Source organism: Lynx canadensis, chromosome B1 (genome assembly GCF_007474595.2).
Source record: "Lynx canadensis isolate LIC74 chromosome B1, mLynCan4.pri.v2, whole genome shotgun sequence".
In the NCBI taxonomy this organism is placed as follows: domain Eukaryota; kingdom Metazoa; phylum Chordata; class Mammalia; order Carnivora; family Felidae; genus Lynx; species Lynx canadensis.
Window position 1 is genome coordinate 78,896,408 of NC_044306.2, and position 10,935 is coordinate 78,907,342.

At 36.1% G+C, this 10,935-nt stretch overlaps 1 pseudogene; it reads right to left on the minus strand.

Moving 5' to 3' along the window:
* Window positions 1-7,659: 7,659 nt before the first annotated feature.
* On the minus strand, window positions 7,660-7,824 carry LOC115513251 (annotated as a pseudogene).
* Window positions 7,825-10,935: the final 3,111 nt, after the last annotated feature.

Sequence of the window (10,935 nt, forward strand, 5' to 3'; positions counted from 1 at the left end):
CGATTTAAACAATATAACGGAACAAGAATTTAGGATAATAGTCATAAAATTAATCACTGGGCTTGAAAAAAGCATAGAGGAAAGCAGAGAATCTATTGTTACAGAGCTCAAGGGACTAAAAAACAGTCATGATGAATTAAAAAAATGCTATAAATGAGGTGAAAATAAAATGGAGGCAACCATAGCATGGATTAAAGAGGCAGAGGAGAGAATAGGTGAATTAGAAGATAAAATTATGGAAAAAGAGGAAGCTGAGAAAAAGAGGGAGAAAAAAATCCAGGAGTATGAAGGGAGAATTAGAGAACTAAGTGATGCAATCAAACGGAACAATATCCGTATCATAGGGATTCCAGAAGAAGAAGAAGAGAGAGAAAGGGGCATAAAGTGTACTTCAACAAATCATAGCTGAGAACTTCCCTGATCTGGGGAAGGGAAAAAGCATTGAAATCCAAGAGGTACAGAGAACTCCCTTCAGATGTATTTGAATCGATCTTCTGCATGACATATCATAGTGAAACTGGCAAAATACAAGGATAAAGAGAAAATTCTGAAAGCAGCTAGGGATAATCAGGCTCTAACTTACAAAGGGAGACTCATAAGACGAGTGGCAGACCTATCTACTGAAACTTAGCAGGCCAGAAAGGAATGGCAGGAAATCTTCAATGCAATGAACAGAAAAAATATGCAGCCGAGAAACTTTATCCAGCAAGTCTGTCATTTAGAATAGAAGAAGAGACAAAGGTTTTCCCAAACAAAAACTGAAGGAATTCATCACCACTAAACCAGCCCTACAAGAGATCCTAAGGGGGATTCTGTGAGTGAAATGTTGCAAGGACCACAAAGTACTAGAGACATCAGTACAAGCATAAAACCTACAGACATCACAATGACTCTAAACCCATATCTTTCAAATATAACACTGAATGTAAATGGACTAAATGCTCTAACCAAAGGACATAGGGTATCAGAATGGATTAAAAACAAGACCCATCTATTTGCTGTCTACAAGAGACTCATTTTAGACCTGAGGACACCTTCAGATTGAAAGTGAGGGGATGGAGAACTATCTATCATGCTACTCGAAGTCAAAAGAAAGCTGGAGTAGCCATATTTATATCAGACAAACTAGACTTTAAATTAAAGGCTGTAACAAGAGATGAAGAAGGGCATTATATAATTATGAGAGGGTCTATCCATCAGGAAGAACTAACAATTATAAATGTCTATGCGCCGAATATGGGAGCCCCAAAATATATAAAACAATTACTCACAAACATAAGCAACCTCATTGATAAGAATGTGGTAATTGCAGGGGACTTTAATACCCCACTTACAACAATGGATAGATCATCTAGACACAGGATCAATAAAGAAACAAGGGCCCTGAATGATACATAGGATAAGATGGACTTGACAAATATATTTAGAACTCTGCGTCCCAAAGCAACAGAATATACTTTTTTCTTGAGTGCACATGGAACATTCTCCAAGACAGATCACATACTGGGTCACAAAACAGCCCTTCATAAGTATACAAGAATTGAGATCATACCATGCATACTTTCAGACCACAATGCTATGAAGCTTGAAATCAACCACAGGAAAAAGTCTGGAAAACCTCCAAAAGCATGGAGGTTAAAGAACAACCTACTAAAGAATGAATGGGCCAACCAGGAAATTAGAGAAGAAATCAAAAAATATATGGAAACGAATGAAAATGAAAATACAACAATCCAAATGCTTTGGGATGCAGTGAAGGCAGTCCTGAGAGGAAAATACATTGCAATCCAAGTCTATCTCAAGAAACAAGAAAAACCCCAAATACAAAATCTAATAGCACACCTAAAGCAAATAGAAGCAGAACAGCAAAGACAGCCTAAATCCAGCAGAAGAAGAGAAATAATAAAGATCAGAGCAGAAATAAACAATATAGAATCTAAAAAAACTGTAGAGCAGATCAATGAAACCAAGAGTTGGTTTTTTGAAAAAATAAGCAAAATTGATAAACCTCTAGCCAGGCTTCTCAAAAAGAAAATGGAGAGGACCCGAATAGATAAAATAATGAATGAAAATGGGATTATTACAACCAATCCCTCAGAAATACAAGCAATTATCAGGGAATACTATAAAAAATTATATGCCAACAAACTGGACAACCTGGAAGAAATGGACAAATTCCTAAACACCCACACACTTCCAAAACTCAATCAGGAGGAAATAGAAAACTTGAACAGACCCATAACCAGTGAAGAAATTGAATCAGTTATCAAAAATCTCCCAACAAATAAGAGTCCAGGACCAGATGGCTTCCCTAGGGAATTCTACCAGACATTTAAAGTAGAGATAATACCTATCCTTCTCAAGCTGTTCCAAAAAATAGAAAGGGAAGGAAAACTTCCAGACTAATTCTACGAAGCCAGCATTATTTTGATTCCTAAACCAGAGACCCAGGAAAAAAAGAGAACTACAGGCCAATATCCCTGATGAATATAGATTCAAAAATTCTCAACAAGATACTATCAAATCGAATTCAACAGCATATAAAAAGAACTATTCACCATGATCAAGTGGGATTCATTCCTGGGCTGCAGGGCTGCTTCAATATTCGCAAATCAATGTGATACATGACAGTAATAAAAGAAAAGATAAGAACCATATGGTCCTGTCAATTGATGCAGAAAAAGCATTTGACAAAATTCAGCATTCTTTCTTAATAAAAACCCTCGAGAAAGTTGGGAGAGAAGGAACATACTTAAACATCATAGAAGCCATTTATGTAAAGCCCACAGCTAATATCATCCTCAGTGGGGAAAAACTAAGAGCTTTCCCCCTGAGATCGGGAACACGACAGGGATGTCCACTCTCACTGCTGTTGTTTAACATAATGTTGGATGTTCTTGCATCAGTAATCAAACAACAAAATGAAATCAAAGGCATCAAAATTGGCAAAGATGAAGCCAAGCTTTCACTTTTTGCAGATGACATGATATTATACATGGAAAACCCAACTGACTCCACCAAAAGTCTGCTAGAACTGATACATGAATTCAGCAAAGTCGCAGGATACAAAATCAGTAAGTGTCATGTGAGTACCCCCGAGGTAACCATGAATCTGTGTTCTCTCTAGGGTTGCCTAGTCTGTAAATTTTATGTAAATGGAATTATAGGATATGTGATCTTTTGTGACTGGCTTCTTTTACTTCATGTTTTCAAAGCTCATCCATATTGCAACCTACAGAAGTACTTCATTCTCTTATTGTCAAATGACACTCCAACTTGTATGGATGCACTACGTTTTGTCCATCCATCAGTTGAAGGATATTTGGGTTACTTCTACTTTCTGGCTATTATGATTAATGTTACTATGAATGTTTGTATACAAGAACTTATGTGAACCTATGTCTTTTCCTTTGGATATATGCTTACAAGTAGATTGCTGGGTCCTGTGTTAACTCCAGATTGAATTGCTAAATTGTTTTCCGAATTGATTGTATCATTTTTTACTCCCACAAGCAGCATACGAAGGTTCCAACTTCTCCATGCCCTTGCCAACACTAGCTATTATCTATTATTTCTATCCTAAGTGGGTATGAAGTGGCAGCTCATTGGCATTTTGATTTGCATTTCTCTAATATCCTCCCTATGTGCTTATTGGCCATCTGTATATCTTCTTTAAAGAAGTGGATTTTAATCCTTTTACCTGTTTTTCATTTGGGTTGTCTTTCTATTGCTAAGTTGAAAGTGTTCTTTGTGTATTCTAGATCCGTGTACCTTATCAGACCTATCATTTGCAAATATTTTCTCACATTCTCTAGGTTGATGGTGTCCTTTGAATGCAAATATTTTTAATTTTGAAACAAAACAACAAGAAAAAAAGCAGAAATCAGTTGCATTCTTATACACTAATAATGAAGCAACAGAAAGACAAATAAAGAAACTGATCCCATTCACAATTGCACCAAGAAGCATACAATACCTAGGAATAAACCTAACCAAAGATGTAAAAGATCTGAATGCTGCAAACTATAGAAAGCTCATGAAGGAAATTGAAGAAGATATAAAGAAATGGAAAAACATTCCGTGCTCATGGATTGGAAGAATAAATATTGTTAAAATGCCAATACTACCCAGAGCTATCTACGCATTCAGTGCAATACCAATCAAAATTCACCAGCATTCAAAGCTAGAACAAGCAATCTTAAAATTTGTATGGAACCACAAAAGACCCTGAATAGCCAAAGTAATATTGAAGAAGAAGACCAAAGCCAGAGGCATCACAATCCCAGACTTTAGCCTCTACCACAAAGTTGTAATCATCAAGACAGCATGGTATTGGCACAAAAACAGACACATAGACCAATGGAATAGAATAGAAACCCCAGAATTAGACCCACAAAAGTACGGCCAACTAATCTTTGACAAAGCAGGAAAGAATATCCAATGGAAAAAAGACAGTCTCTTTAACAAATGGTTCTGGGATAACTGGACAGCAACATGCAGAAGAATGAAACTAGACCATTTTCTTACACCATTCACAAAAACAAACTCAAAATGGATAAAGGACCTGAATGTGAGACAGGAAACCATCAAAACCCTAGAGGAGAAAGCAGGAAAAACCCTCTCTGACCTCAGCCGCAACAATTTCCTACTTGACACATCCCCAAAGGCAAGGGAATTAAAAGCAAAAATGAATTATTGGGACGTCACCAAGATAATAAGATTCTGCACTGCAAAGGAAACAATCAACAAAACTAAAAGGTAACCAACAGAATGGGAAAATATATTTGCAAATGACACTATCAGACAAATTGCTAGTATCCAAAATCTATAAAGAACTCACCAAACTCCACACCCCAAAACCAAATAATCCAGTGAAGAAATGGGCAGAAGACATGAATAGACACTTCTCCAAAGAAGACATCCAGATGGCCAACAGGCACTTGAAAAGATGCTCAACATCGCTCCTCATCAGAGAAATACAAGTCCAAACCACACTGAGATACCACCTCACATCAGTCAGAGTGGCTAAAATGAACAAATCAGGAGATTATAGATGCTGGTGAGGATGTGGAGAAACGGGAACCCTCTTGCACTGTTGGTGGGAATGCAAACTGGTGCAGCCACTCTGGAAAACAGTGTGGGGGTTCCTCAAAAAATTAAAAATAGGTTTACCCTATGACCCAGCAATAGCACTGCTAGGAATTTACCCAAGGAGTGCTGATGCATAGGGGCACTTGTACCCCAATGTTTATAGCAGCATTTTCAACAATAGCCAAATTACAGAAAGAGCCTAAATGTCCATCAACTGATGAATGGATAAAGAAATTATGGTTTACATACACAATGGCATACTATGTGGCAATGAGAAAGAATGAAATATGGCCTTTTGTAGCAACATGGAGGGAACTGGAGAGTGTTATACTAAGTGTTATACTAAGTGAAATAAGTCATACAGAGAAAGACAGATACCATATGTTTTCACTCTTATGTGGATCCTGAGAAACTTACAGAAGACCATGGGGGAGGGAAGGAGAAAAAAAAAAAGAAAGTTAGAGAGGGAGGGAACCAAACCATAAGAGACTCTTAAAAAGCTGAGAACAAACTGAGAGTTGATGGGGGGTGGGAGGGAGGGGAGAGTGGGTGATGGGGATTGCGGAGGGCACCTGTTGGGATGAGCACTGGGTGTTGTATGGAAACCAATTTGACAATAAATTTCATATTTAAATATATAAATAAATAAATAAATAAATAAATAAAGGGAGGATAGATCCCTCTGAAGATTGACCCTACAATGTTGCCACAGGTATATATAGTAAATATACCTTCTTTCTTGCTCTAAAGAAACCTGAAGTCATATGCCAGGAAAAGGACTACTAGGGAACAAGTAATACCCATACTTTCTGTGGAGATGTAAAATACTATCACAGTCCTCTAGTTTGAATGAGAGCTTATGGAAGCCAGGTAATCAATGCAATTATAGCTTAGGATCATCTGATAGTGGGTGCAATAAGTCCTTGAGCCTACTCTTTGGTAATTTTCTCAGGTTCTAAATGTATAATTGATGCACATATATGCAGCAGCTCACATTAGTTGGGGCAAGAGATATTATGGAAGGAAGTTCCTAAAATTTGCATCCTAGCTAGGGTAAATAATCAGAAGTAATCAAAGTAAAAAAACCAGAAGAAATGCCAGATCGCATAAAGAATCACAGAGATATCCACCATCATCAAAGAACTGAAGGATACAGTGGTGGTACATCATATCTCAATCAATTCATCAAGGCCTTCATAAACCCAATGGATCATGGCAAATGAAGGTGAACCTCTGAAAACTTAACAAGGTTACAGTTACTGTGTACAATATAATCTCTTTACTGGAGCAGATCAGCACAGCTTCTGGCATTTATTTATGTAACAAAATTTCCCTAATTATGAGGGATTAGAAACAGTTTAGCTTTTCTTTTCAAGGACAACAGTTTACTTTCATTGTCCTGACTTGAAGCTAGTTAACTCGTGCTCTCTACCATAGTTTATCACTTAATTTGGCACTAAATAATAGAAAGTATATATTATATATATATTATAAACATGTGTTTATAATATAGAAAATATTAGAAAAATATGTATATATGTAATAAAGAAATATTAGAAAATATTAGAAAAATATATAAATATAGAATATAGAATATAGAAAATATTAGAAAATATATATAATATATATTAGAAAAATATATATTTCTATAATATAATAGAAAAAATACATATGTATATGTAATGTGTGTATATTTTTTCTTGGATACTACTAACCAGAAAATATACATTTGATCTTTGAACAATGCAAGGATCAGGGTGTCAACCCCTAAAAATCCACATTACTTTGATTCCCCAAAAACTTAACTACTACCAACCTACTGTTTTACTGGAAGCCTTACCAATAATATAAATTTGATTAACGCATGTTTTATATGTTATATATATTATATATATTGGATTCTTATGATATAGTAAGCTAGAGAAAAAAGTTATTAAGAAAATCATAAGGAAAAGAAAATACATTTACGGTACTCTACTGTATTTATTGATGCATTTAGTTTACATCACCTCTTTATAAGATGAATTGTCTGTCAGTACCTATTTCAATATTGACACAATTCAATATGACACAAAAAAATACTGTAGATGTTAAATATATTGCTAACACTAGACATCAAAAATGAAAAGATGATGTAAAAAATTCATATTTGTTTATAGGTATAATGATTCATGCATTGATAATGAAGAAACAGCAATGTGATTGCTTTATTGTAGTCTAGCTTATACACTAATGAATGAACCATTATAAAATTTTTATGATATTTGGTATTGCAATCATTTTTATAATACAGTATTAGAAAAATTGTTACATTTTTCAAGAAAAACCGCTTACCTGTGATGATAGGGTGATATGCAGTTTCTCCAATTATGAGTCATTCATACTGTGTGGTAATGTAATTCTTTGAAAGCAAAGTTATAGAACAGTAAGAACACTAACACATTCTTAATTTTACATTAAATATCACTCACTTTATACGTGTGCAAGGATAGACTATCCACTTCCATACAAGTCTTGCGCAAAGTTCTACAGGATGAAGACTGAGGCAATTATGACAATAATGACCCAAAAATGTCTAATACAGCCCTTGACGAACAGTCATTAGATTTTCATATGAAGACACACACACACACACACACAACACTTAAGTTTATTAACTGTATGGCATGGTGATTTATTTACTGATAAGAACAGATACTACCCTTGATCTTAGTCAAAAGGCCGAGAAGCGATAGTGATTTACTTACTATTCATTAAAAGGAAGTGGATCATCATAAAGGTCGTCATCCTCATTGTTTTCATGTGGAGTACACTGAGAAGGAGGAAGAGGGATTGATCCTGCTTGCTATCTTAGGGGTGGAAGAGGTGGAGGAGTGGAGGTGGTGGAAGGCAGGTAAGAGAGGCAGACACGTTCAATGTAATTTTATAGAAGTATATAAATGTCAGACATTTTAATTTTTTATTTCTCTAAAAATGTTTCTATACAATACGAATCCTTCTTCCACCATTTGCTTTGATTTTAGTGTCCATATCATAGAAGGGTCCATGTCACAAAAGAAGTCAAAAGCAGTCTTGAATACTCAGAAACTTTCTGTCAGTTTGTCTAATGGCAATTTGTTTTCTGGCACTGCTTCTTGTGTGTCTTCCTCCTCATAGTCTGGCTGTGGTCAGAAGCACTCATCTCCATCAGGATATCTTCTGTTAATCCCTCTGGTAGGGTGTCTATTAGCTCTTGAATTTCTACAAGATCTGTATCTTGAAACCCTTCACATCCCACTTCTTTTTACAATCTCTTTCATGATTTCTTTGATTGGCTCTGTCGTAAATCCTGTGAAGTCATGCACAACATCTGGTCACAGTTTTCTCCAGCAGGAATTTATTGTTTGGAGCTTGATGGTTTTCGCAGCTTTTTTTCAACTGCAATGATCGCATCTTCAATGGTGTAGTCCTTCCAGACTTTCATGATCTCTCTACTGGGGACCTCTTCCTTAGCATTGACAATCCTTTCCACAGAGTACCATGTGCAATAAGCCTTAAAAGTCCCTATGACTCCTTGATCTAAAGGCTGAATTAGAGATGTGTCTGGGGCCAGTAGACCACTTTAACACCTTTGGTACTGAACTCATGGAGTTCTGGGTGGCCAGGGGCATTGTCCAATATCAAAAGAACTTGAAAAGGCAGTCTTTTACTGGCAAGGCACTTCTTGACTTCAGGGACAAAGCATCAGTGGAACCAATCCAGAAAAAAGGTTCTTATTCTCCAGGACTTCTTGTTGTATAATGAAAAGACTGGCATCTAATGTTTATCTTTCCCTTTCAAGGCTCAGGGGTTAGCACCTTTGTAGACAAAGGCAGTCCAGATCAACACCCAATTGCATTTTCACAAAATAGTAGAGTTAGCCTTTTCTTCCCTGCCTCAATCCTGGTGCTCACTTCTTTTTCTCACTAGTAAATATCCTTTGTGACATTTTTGCCCCAGAATAGGGCAGTTTTGTCTGCATGAAAAGTCTGTTCTGTCAGATACTTTTTTCCCTAAATGACTTTCTTAATGGCATCTAGGACTCATCTGCTGCCTCTTCATTGGCAGAAGCTGCTTCTTCGGTTAGCTTAACATTTTTAAAGCCAAACCTCCTTCTAAAAGTATCAAACCATCCTTTGCTGGCATTAAATTCTTCAGCTTTAGATCCGTCACCTTCGTTTTGCTTCAAATTGACATATAATGACTTTGCTTTTTCTCAAATCATATTAGAGTGTGTAAGTATTCCTTTCTTATAGTAACCCTGCACCCACATAAAAGCTGCATTTTCAGTATGAGATAAAAAGATATTTCACAAAAAGTACAAGGTTTTCATGTCTGTTGGCAAAACTGCAGTGATGGCTTCATGAATTTTCTTTTTTCTTTTCTTTTTTTTTTTTTACAATGGTCCTTACACTAGATTCATTTATTTTGAAATGGTGGGCAACCACAGTTACAGATTTCAATTTATGGCTACATATCAAGCAATCCAACATTTTCTTGTACCATTGCTTTTCTGTCTCTTGGGAGAACTTCCAGCATCACTAGTGGCACTTCGTATGTGTCCCCTGGTGTTATTCAGTGTTTACAGTATTACACTAAACGTGGTGAAAAATACGTGAGAATTGTGAGAGATCACTTTTTACTGCAATATGCAATTTACTTGAGACAAACTGCTTAGGTGAGGATGATTAGTATCACATGGCATCCTAAGCAGACACTTGGACCACCTGGGCTTATGACAATAGCATCGGCAGGTGTCTAGTAAATTATTGTAGTAGCACTGTACGTACTACAGTTAAATTTATGCAGTTATCATATGGCATCTTCACATTTCTTTACACTTTTCTCAACTGTGAATGGTGTCATATATGGTGTGTAAGTGTTTTTAGTGCATAAGCTTTGATTAACTTTTTATAATAGATTCATATGCATTTTATGAAAGTAAATGATAAAACAGACTAGTATCTACATATATTTATGCATTCATGCCATACCTTTCTCTTTATTTTTTTGACGTGTCTAAGCTATGTGGTTCATCTGTGAGTTTTTTCAAATGATCACAAATCTCCAAAATATTTCCAATATTTTGTATGAAATTATACATGTATAATTGCACCCATGCATTTCAAACCCATGCTGTCCAAGAGTCAACTGTATTTGTAAAAGTGATTTCCCGGGCACCTGGGTAGCTCAGACGGTTGGCCGTCCAATTTTGGCTCAGGTCATGGTCTCACAGTTGGTGGGTTCGAGCCCCACGTTGGGCTGTGTACTAACAGCTCAGAGCCTGAAGCCTGCTTCAAATTGTGTCTCCTCCTCTCTCTGCCCCTCCCATGCTCATGCTCTGTCTCTCAATAATAAATAAATGTTAAAAAAAATTTTTAAGTGATTTCCCTTTTTGTATCCTAAGTTTCCATGCTTCTACAAATGGGTAGGTTAATTGTATCTAGAACTTTGTAATAAATTGGTCAAATCTTTCATTTTTTCCTCCTTCTGCAGATGTTAAACACATGGTGTTCAGATGTGAATTTTCCTTTGACATACAATAATCTTCAGACATTATGACCGAAACAAGAACTTTTTCATGTTTCCATTTCATAAAGTAAAGGCATTATAAGACTCCCTGGCCATTTGAAGCTCTTTTACACAATGAAATGAGTAAAATGCTGTGGGTTAGGGATTGCTAGTTGATTTCAACATACAGTTTAAGCTATCATAGCTACCTTATTCTGACTATGGTATTTCTGTTACTACATTTTATATTCTTTAAAAATAACAGTGCTGAAAGACAATGAAAACCTTTTAGCAATGCATTCTTAAACTCCCCCA